This window comes from Loxodonta africana, unplaced genomic scaffold, assembly GCF_030014295.1.
Source record: "Loxodonta africana isolate mLoxAfr1 unplaced genomic scaffold, mLoxAfr1.hap2 scaffold_504, whole genome shotgun sequence".
In the NCBI taxonomy this organism is placed as follows: Eukaryota; Metazoa; Chordata; class Mammalia; order Proboscidea; family Elephantidae; genus Loxodonta; species Loxodonta africana.
The window spans coordinates 17,501-27,500 of NW_026975223.1; positions in this window are offsets into that span (position 1 = coordinate 17,501).

Below are 10,000 nucleotides of genomic sequence, written 5' to 3' on the forward strand. Positions count from 1 at the left end.
CTCTGTCTCTGCCTCTGCGTCTGTCTCTGCCTCTGTCTCTGTCTCCGCCTCTGTCTCTACCTCTGTCTCTGCTTCTGTCTCTGCCTGTCTCTGTCTCTGCCTCTGCCTCTGCCTCTGCCTCTGTCTCTGTCTCTGTCTCTGCCTGTCTCTGTCTCTGCCTCTGTCTCTGTCTCTGTCCCTGCCTGTCTCTGTCTCTGCCTCTGCCTCTGTCTGTCTCTGCCTGTCTCTGTCTCTGCCTCTGCCTCTGCGTCTGTCTCTGCCTCTGTCTCTGTCTCCGCCTCTGTCTCCACCTCTGTCTCTGCTTCTGTCTCTGCCTGTCTCTGTCTCTGCCTCTGCCTCTGTCTGTCTCTGCCTCTGCGTCTGTCTCTGTCTCTGTCTCTGCCTCTGTCTCTGTCTCCGCCTCTGTCTCTACCTCTGTCTCTGCCTCTGCTTCTGTCTCTGCCTGTCTCTGTCTCTGCCTCTGTCTCTGTCTCCGCCTCTGTCTCTACCTCTGTCTCTGCCTCTGCTTCTGTCTCTGCCTGTCTCTGTCTCTGCCTCTGTCTCTGTCTCTCTCTGCCTCTGCCTCTGCGTCCGAGCGTAGCGGGCCCGCTTCGGGATACCGCGCGGGCGCGTGGCCGGCGGGCGCGCGAGTCGTGCGGTCGACCCTACGTAGTTCGGGCGCGCGCCCCCGTGTCTCGCGTGCGACGCGTCCTCCGGGGTCGCGTGCGTGCGTGCGTGCGTGCGGGCGGGCGGGCGGACGCGGGTGCGTCGCGGTCACCGTCCGTGCGCGTGCGCCGTCTCGAGCGCGTCCCACTTTGGGGGGACGGCGGGCGCGCGGGGGCGCCGCGGGCGTGTGGCCGTGCCGCGCCTTCCGCGTGGGCGTCCCCCCGCGCCGCGCGGGAGGCGCCCGTTCGTTCGCGTCTCCCGCCCGCGGTTCCGGTGCGCCGTCTCTCCGTCCTCGCGCGTCGCCGGGCGTGCGTCCGAGCCCGCGTGCCGCCTGCCCGTGGGTGCCGCGTGTACGGGGCCGCGTCCGCGCCCGCGTCCCCGAGCGTCAAGTGCAGGCCGCGCGCGCCTAGTGGAGCGTGCCCGCCCGCTCCGTGTATCGTGTGCGCGGGGGCGACGCGCGTTCCCGCGTGTTCCGCCTGCCTGCGTCTACCTCCGCGTCTCCCGAGCGTCCCGTGCGTGCGTCTGCTGTGCGCGTGCGTCTCCGCGTTTCCGCGTGCCCCGGGCGTGCGTCCGTGTCGCCGGAGGGCGCCGCCGCCGCCGCCGCCGCTGCGTGCGCGTACGTGTCCGCGCGGGTGCGCGCGTGGCCTCTCCGGTGCGCGCGCGCGCGCGCGGCCCCGTCCGTCCGAGTGCGGCGCGCCCTCTTCGGGATGCCGCGCGGGCGCGCGGCCGGGCGTACGTACCTCGTGCCCGTGCCCCCGTCTCGCGCGCGACGCGTCTATCGCGTCGCGCGTGTGTGGCGGGGGCGCCGTGTCCTCCGAAGCGCTGCGGCGCGGCCGTCCGCCCCGTCGCGCCCCTCCCTCCGTCCGCGCGGGTGGGCGTCCCGCTTCGGGGGGGGGCGGCGGGGGTTGGCCGCGGGCGGGCTTCTGTTGGGGGGATCCACGGGCGTGTGCCCCTGAGGCGTACCTTCCCGTGTTTCGGCCGCGCCGTCCGTGCGAGTCGCCGTGCGTCCGGGCCCCCGTGCGCGTGCGCGAGCGGACCGTGTCCGTGGGTGCCGCGCGTCCGCGTTCCCGCGTGTTCTGCCTGCCCGCGCCTACCTCTGTGTCTCCCGGGCGTCCCGGGGTTGTGTCTGCTGCGCGCGCGCGCGCGCCCCCTCGCGTCCATCTCCGTGTTTCCGTGTGCTCCGTGGGCCCGTCCGTGTCTCCGGAGGGCACCCTGCGGTGCGGGCGCACGCGCGCGCGGGCGCGTTCCCGTCCTTCCGTCCGTCCGTCCTCCTCCTCCTCCTCCTCCTCCTCCTCCTCCTCCGCCCCCCACCGCCCACACCCCCGCCGCCCCCCGCCGCCCCCACCGCCTCCGCCGCCTCCAAACCTCTTCCCCGCCTGGCGGGTGGCAGCCGGCGGCCACGTCGGACTGGATCCGGATATCGCCAGCGTGGGGCCCACGGCAAGGGCGCAGGCGGGGTGGGGTTGGGGGTGCGTGGTGGGCGGTGGGGGGGGTGGCGCCAGCGGTCCTCGGCGGCGGCGGGCCTAGCGCCGCCGGCACGTGCCCCTCCGGTTTCAGTCGGGACCGCCTCCGTGACGTCGAGGAGAGCTTCTCCACCCGTCCGTCCGAGGGCGCGGGGGTTCGGCGGACCGAGGGTGCCGTCGTCCCTCGACGACCGCCTTCGGGTCGCGCGCACACACACGCTCGGAGGCGCCCCGTCTCAACTGAAAGGAGTCGGCGGAGTAGAAACCGCGGCCCTCGAGACAGCTCCCTAACGCCGGGTGCGTGCGGCGGGGTGCTTTCTACACCCTACAGAAGGAAAACGCCTGTGGCCGGAGTTCTCGACGCCCGCCTTTCGACGCACCCTCTCGTCGCCTCGCTCCGTTTCCTAAGGCTCTCGTGACTCCTCCCGTTCTATTTCAGGGAGGCGCAGCTGAAGGGCTATCCGCTCCGCCCGTCCGTGAAGTTGGGCTTTCCCCCCGAAGGTGGCCGGAAGGGGGTGGGGGGGCGCGTGAGCCAAAGGATCTTGAAAACGCGGCGGCGGCGGTACCGCTTTCGGCTCTCGCCGATCCCACGCAGAGGCGGGGGCGCGGGCAGGTCCGCGCGCAGGTGCCCGTGCGAAGGTGCAGGCGCGTGCAGGCGCGGGCGCGCGCGCGCGCGCCCTCGGGCAGGTACGTAGAGGCGGGCGCCCGCGCGTGCACACCCCTAGGCGTACGCACGGGCACGGACGCGCCCGAGGGCGCGCGCGTACCGGCGCGGGCGCGCCCGTGTGGGCGCGCCCACGCCTACGCGCGTGTACCCGCGCGGGTACGCACGGGCAGGCACGTGCGTACCGCCCGCCCGCGCACGGGCGCGTGCACGCGCCTGCGTGTCCGTATCTGCAGCCACGGGCGTGAGCGCGTGGGCGCCTACCGTCCTTCTTCTACCTAACGCCGTCACCGGGCTGGCTCGGCGTCCAGGTATGCCTGTCTCCCCCTCCCCTCCAATCCCCTCCCCCTCCCCGTCCCCCTCCCCTCCCCTCCCCGCCCCCCTCCCCTCCCCTCCCCTCCCCCTCCCCCTCCCGTCCCTCCCCCCTCCCCCGTCCCCCTCCCCCTCCCCTCCCCTCGTCTCCCCTCCCCTCCCCCTCCCCCTCCCCGTCCCTCCCCCCACCGCCTCCCCTCCCCCACCCCTCCCCCTCCCCTCCCCCTCGCCTCCCCTGCCCCCATCCCCCTCCCCTCCCCCACCCCTCCCGCCCACCCCCTCCCCCTCCCCCTCCCTCTGCCTGTCTCCTTCCTTTTCTGAAACCGGGTTTTCCTCTTCGAGAGCCGTTCCGCCCCTCGGGCGAAACCAACTCGCCGCGTACCGGAGACCGAGTGCAAAGACGGAGCCCCGGCGGCGCGGCGGCGGCGGCTCGGAGCTCGGCTGCCGACCGAGGTCGTCGGCGGTTCGGATCCGCCGGCTCCTCCTTGGGAAGCCCGTGGGGCGGCTCGACTCTCTCCCCTAGGGCCGCTCCGAGTCCCGAGCCGCTCGACGGCACGCGACGGCAGCGGCGCCGCAGTCAGTTCTCTATCTAAACGGAAACGACGACGATGACGAACGTCAGTCTTCACCGCCACGCCCTACTCCCCACCCGAGCACCGTTCCAACTCGGGTGTTTCTCTCCCTGTGGCGGGGGTCCCCCCCGACTGAGAAAAAATAAACCGCCCCCCGAGGACGGCCCGCGTTCGGAGCCTCTTGGTAGTAGCGCGCCTTCACGGGACGACGGCACGCGCGCCCGTCACCCGCTTCCCGGAAAGCTCCCCCCGCAGAGAGTCGCGAACTCGGGCGAAGACGGAGGAGTCCGCGTACCCGTCGCCCAAGGTTCAGCCATCGTCCGATTGGAAACCGGTGCCTTCCCGGTCCCGCCTCCCCGTCGATCGACGCCTCCCGGGGGTGGGATGGCTTCCAGCCGAACCAGCCTACCGTACCCTTCCCCTCCTACGTACCTCGGGAGGTCGGCTCGGACAGGGAGGGGCCCGTCAGATGTCCAGTCCGCCGTGAGCTTTCCACGACGACGGTCGGCCGGTCGGCCGGTCGGTCGGTCGGTCGTCCCGGAACACCCCGGTCGGGTCCGCGCGCGCGCGGCACGGGCTTCACACACCTCGCTCCTCTGGCTTCCCGGGAGACGCTCGCGGCACGGCGACGCGTGCAACGCGGGAACGGCGACGCTGCCCTCGGCCTTACCGTCCCCCCCCTCCAGCCGAATACGGCCCCGGCCCTCACCGCGGGCCGAGTTGGGGGGCTGGGGGTCGGGCCGGGGGGGGGGATCGGCGGCGGCGGCCCTCGTCGGCAGGCGGCGCTAGCGCCGCCGGCGTGCGGCCTTACGGTTCCCGTTGCGATTCCCCTCGTGGGCGCGGAGAAAAGCCTCTCCATCCGGCCAAGGGGGCGCCCGTTCGGCGGACCGAGGGCGACGACGGGGGGCTGCCCGTCCGCCTGAGCGCGCGCCCGCTCCCGCAGGCACAGGCGCGCGCGGGCGCAGGCACAGGCGCACACGCTCAGACACGCGCTCACGCGCAGACGCGCACTCAAACCCATACAGACACGCACAGACGCACACACAGACGCACGCACAGACCCGCGCTCACGTGCGCAGGCGCCCCCACAGACGCAGGCGGGCACGCACACGGGCACGCCCGCAGACGCGCACGCGCACGCACGCAGTCACGCGCGCACACGCAGGCACACACGCCCGGACACGCGCGCACACGCCCCCGCAAAGACGCGCCCCCGCACAGACGCGCGCGCGCGCAGGCACGCACACCGGGACGCGCGCGCGAACGGACGCACGCACGCGCGCAGGCACGCGCGCACACGCACCAGGCCACCCGGAACGTTTGCCAACTCCCCGCCCACCTCAGCACCCCACCCCCCGGGCCCGAGGCGCGTGGTCCCCCACCGCCCCCACCCTCCGACCCCCCCACCGCCCCGCTCTCGGCCTCCCACCCCCCAACCCCCCTCGGGCACTCCACCCCCCACCCCCACGACTCACGCACACACGCCCGCCCGCCCGCCCGCCCGCCCGCCCGCATTCGGGAGCCGCCGGAGATCTCTCGATGCTCGAGACGCCGACTCACCCCTCTCCCTCCCCCCCCCCGCCCCGGAGACGCCACCTTCCCGAGTCCGCCCGCGAGCCCGGAGAGCACTCGCTCGGGCCGAGCCGCCCGAGGGCCTCTGGGCGGGCGTTCGCGGCTGGCCCGCCGCGCCTCCGCTGGACCTCACTAAGTCCGGCCTCGCTCCCGAGAGCCTCGAGGGCCTCCCTCGGTGAGATGTCTCCCCAGTCGGACCGGGGGGCCCAGAGCCGGTCCGTACCGGCTCTGGGAAGGCGTTCCCGGCCTCCCCCCCGCCCCCCGTTTGCCCGCCCGCGTCGCGGGAGGATGGAAAGCGATGAGGAAGAACGCTCTCGGTGGCGGCCGTGGTTTTCTTTTGCGACGCGGATGCCGGCAAACGCACGGCTCCCTCCCTCCCTCCCTCCCTCCCTCCCTCCCTCCCTCCCTCCCGACGCAATTTGCCCGTTCAACCCGCCTCACGCGTACCGTTGGCTCGGCGACAGGGACGACGGCGGAAAACGTCTCCCGGTCTGCCTGCTGCGCCACGCGGGCACTCAAAGAACGAGGAGGAAAACTTCGGGGACTGGCGGTCTCATCCCGTCCCGTTTGTCGCGTCCGTCCAAAGGATACGGATCGGAGAACACCTGCCCGTCCGACGCTTGGGACGTGCTCTCTTCTCCCTCCCGCCCCCGGTGGACGCTCATCCCCTCGGGCGCCCCCCCCCCCGTTCGGCCCTTTCGGGGGCGAGCGCGCGCGCGCGCGCCCCATGACGCTCCCGAGAGGTTTCCCCGGCGGCCCGGGGGAGTCTGTCCCCTCTGCCACCCTCGAGCCCCGGCCGGGGCCCAGGTGGACCCGGTTCCACCCCCCCGCCGCCCTTCGCTCCGGTCGTCGGCCGTCACCCGGCGGCCGCTTCGATACCGTCCCCCTCCGGAGCTCTGCGGCGCCGACGGGATGGGAAGCGGTCCCGGCGGGCGTGCGCTGGCCACGGCGGCCCGGGGCCTTCGCTCCGTCTCCTCGAGCCCGGCCTGGCTCCCGGCGTCCTCCCGGGGTCCTCCCGGGGTCCTCCCTCCCTCCCTCCCTCCCTCCCTCCCTCCCTCCCTCCCTCCCTCCCAGGGCCCCCCCCGAGTGGGACACGCCGGCTGGCCGGCATGGTGCTCCAGGGCTCCAGCGGGGTAGACGGGATCTTCCTGGCTGAGGGGCGAAATGGCCCGGCTGGGCCGGACCCCCTTGGATCGGAACTTTGGGAGATGGGGCCAAGGTGTTGGAATAGGCTGACGCTTCCGCCTAGCTCTCTTGACGACAAAGACCCGGAAACACAAGCGAACGAGTATGTCTGCGACGAGCGGGGAGTCCTGACCGTCGAAGGCGGGCTTAGACGACGCACTGAGGGGCAGCGGCAGGAAGAGACCTTTCAGGGGCAGAGAGGGTTTACCGGCCCTGCCCCGCGGGGAGCCCTCAGGCACCATTCCCAGAGCGGCTGCTGCAGTGGGCTGGTACCGTCGTTCCACTGCTGTTCCGTCAGGGAGAAGCAGCCAGCCACACAGCCTGCTCACACCTCCGGAACCTGAGGAGGGCCCGGCCGGGCGGATCCCCTTGGCCCAACCGACCCCGCGCTGTGGCCGGCCCCACCGTCTTCCGGCCGCCCCGCGCCGAGAAACGTGTTCGGCGGCGGCGCTGGGAGGCGGGGGAGGGGGGCGGGGGGGGAGCCGGGACGGGGCCGGGCGTCCGGCCGCCCGGCGACGCGCCCTCGCCGGCCGCCGATCCGGATCCGTCCCGCTGCACTCCGCGCCGGTTGTCGGCCGCCACCTGGCGGCCGCTTTGATATCGTCTTCCCCCGGAGCTCCGGCGCCGGCGACACGCGCGGGAGGCGATGTGGCCGCGCTGGCCGAGGCGACGTTCCCGGACGCCGGCGGCGGCGTCGGCAGGATCGTCCTGGCCGAGGCGGGAAAGGGCCCGGCCGGGTGGATCCCCTTGGCCCAACCGACCCCGCGCCGTGGCCGGCCCCAACGCCTTCCGGCCGCCCCGCGCCGAGAAACGTGTTCGGCGGCGGCGCTGGGAGGCGGGGGAGGGGGGCGGGGGGGGAGCCGGGACGGGACCGGGTGTCCGGCCGCCCGGCGACGCGCCCTCGCCGGCCGCCGATCCGGATCCGTCCCGCTGTCGCCCGCGCCGGTTGTCGGCCGCCACCTGGCGGCCGCTTTGACATCGTTTTCCTCCGGAGCTCCGGCGCCGGCGACATGGGAGGCGCTGTGGCCGCGCTGGCCGAGGCGACGTCTCGGGACGCCGGCGGCGTCGGCGGGATCGTCCCGGCCACGGTGGGGCGCCGGCGCCAGAGCCACGTTCCGGAATTGGGCCCGCAGCTTCATGTGGCCGAGGCGGTGGCCGTCGCCGCCGCCGCCGCCGCCGCCGCCGCCGCCGCGCTCCCGGGTGCCGTGTTTTAGACGGCGCTGGACCGAACCGGGCCGCACCGAGACGGCGCAGGCAGAAGAACGGGACAAGGCACGCCCCGGCCGTTCGCGCGCCTTCCTTCGCGCGGCCCGGTCGTCACCGGGGCCTCCGGCGTAGGTCCGGGGTGGCCCGCGGAGGGCGCCCCGGGCCCGGGCGCGGTCCCGCGTGGGGTCCGGACCGTCGGAGAATTTTTTCAAAGTCCCGCTCCGGGGGTCCCCGGGCCGAGGTTGCCGCCCCCGGCCCGCCCCGGCCCGGCCACGGACCCGCGCGGGGCCCGGACCTTCGGAGGGGCCCCGCCGCCCGAGAATTTTTTCCAAGTCCCCCCTCCGAGGGTTCCCCGACCGGCCCGCGTTGGCCGCAGCGCAGGCGGCTGGCTCTGGGCGCCCGCGCGGCCCCGGCCAGCTCCGTCACCCCGTCCCGCGGGTCGACCAGAGGATCCCGGGAGCTCCGGGGGGGGGGGCGGGGCGCTGGGGGCCATGGGGTCGCGCTACGGACCGATGGCCGGGCCGCAGTTCCGGGGGCTCGCCGTGGGGAGCGGGCCCCTCCCGCCGCGGGGCGTGGCTTTTCTCTCGCCCAAAACGGGCGATTTGGGCCACCAGATTGGTGCTGACACGCTCTCCTCGCTGGGTGACTCCCGCTGAGCAGATGGGAAACCTGGACGGGTCCGTAGACGCCGGTCCACCGACGGCCCACGCCCTCCCCCGCTCCTCCCCGCTTGAGCCGCCCGCCTGGGGCCCGTGCGCCGGCTCTCGCGCGTCCAGATGTCCAGCCGCGGTGCCTCCCCCCGGTCTCCAGTGCCCGAGGGCGGCGTGGCACGGGCGCCGCGGGCCCTCTGACCCGCGTGCCCCTTGTCGCAGGCACCCGCGGTGGCCGCGGTGCTCGCCAGAGTGTGCCCCGCTCCCCCCCTCCCCCAGGCCCACGTGCCTCGCGTGTCAGGCGTTTTCCGTGTGCAGGGGTCCTCGCGGCCACCTTTCCGCAGCCGGGGCGGGCGAGGCAGAAAGCGGGTCCTTTCCGGGGCTGTCCTCGCCCGCCTCCTGGCAGCCCTGGCGGGGGGGTCTTCTCCTCCTCGCTTGTGCCTGGGCTGACCCGATCGATGTGGTGTTGTCGTGCTCTCCCGGGCCGGATCCGAGCCGCGCCAAGACGAGGGACGGACATTTGTGGCGAATGGGACCGCTCTTCTCGCTCAGCGCGCGGGCCCCTCGCTCCTCCTCCCCGCCCGCCGGTGGTGCGCAGAGGGGCAGGGGCACGGAATCCGGCCCGACCTCGCTCATCTGCCCTCGTTCGCGGCCTCGCGGCCAGCGTCGGCGGTGGCGGGGTCCTGAGACCGAGCAGGACAGCCTCTGCTCGTGGCCCTGGTGTTCTGCCTCGCGTCGGGCCCTCCCCCGCCCCCCGCGGCGGGGGGGCTCTCTGGTCAGGCGCACCCGCGCGCCCCACCCAGGTGGTGCCGGTGCGCCTCGAGTGGCCCTTTGGCGGTGCCCCTGGAACGCTCCAGGCCGTCCCTCAGGTGCCTGAGGCCGGGTGGCGGTGCCGTTTCCCCGTTCCCAGCCCACCCTTCCGGTCACCGCTCACGCGTGTGGGCGTGCGCCCCTCGGGCCGAGAGAAATAAAAAACAGGAGTGCGGCCGAGAGGGAGAGAAAGGATGTGGAGGAAAAAAAAAAAAAAAAGAAGGGGGGTCGAGCGGGGTAAGACCTTTAGAGCACGCACGCCTCGCGGGAGGGTGCCGTGCCTGATCCCGAGAAGGCGGGGGTGAGAGAGGGGTGCGCGCGTGCGTGCCCGCCCCGGTGCTTGCCGAGACCCGCGTGAGGCAAGCGAGAGCGGAAGGAGGAGGGCCCGCGTGTTGCTTCCGCCGGTGCCGAGGGAAGTCGCCCTTGCGAGGTGGGGGCCCAGGCTGCGTAGCCGCGGCTGGGCCCCGGCGGTCCGTTGTTAGGCTCTGTCGTACCTCCTCCCCCCCGCGGGCCGCCCTAGAGCGCGGACCCCTCTACAGAGGGAGACCGGGGGGTGTGTTGGGCTTTTAGGTGCCCAGGCAAGCCTCGGGTGTGCGCGGCGCGTACCCGCGAGGCCCCGCGCGCTCGCCGGAGCCTGGCTCCGGTGAGGCGGGATGAGGCGGAGAAGCTTTAAAAGAGAAACGGAAAAAAAAAAAAACGGACGACTCAAAAGGCGTGACTTTCCGAGGCCCTCGGTCGCCGCTGCGGTGCCCCACCCGTTCCCTCCTCGCCCGAGTGGAGGGTGGACGCAGCACGGAGCCGGGAGCACGCGCCGTCCCCGGGTGAGGCAGAGCCGCCGTGAGCACGAGGCGGCAGGCTCCGTTCCCGGCCGCAGAGGCCCACTGTGCCTTAACCCCCCTGCTGGTGCTTACCAATACCGCA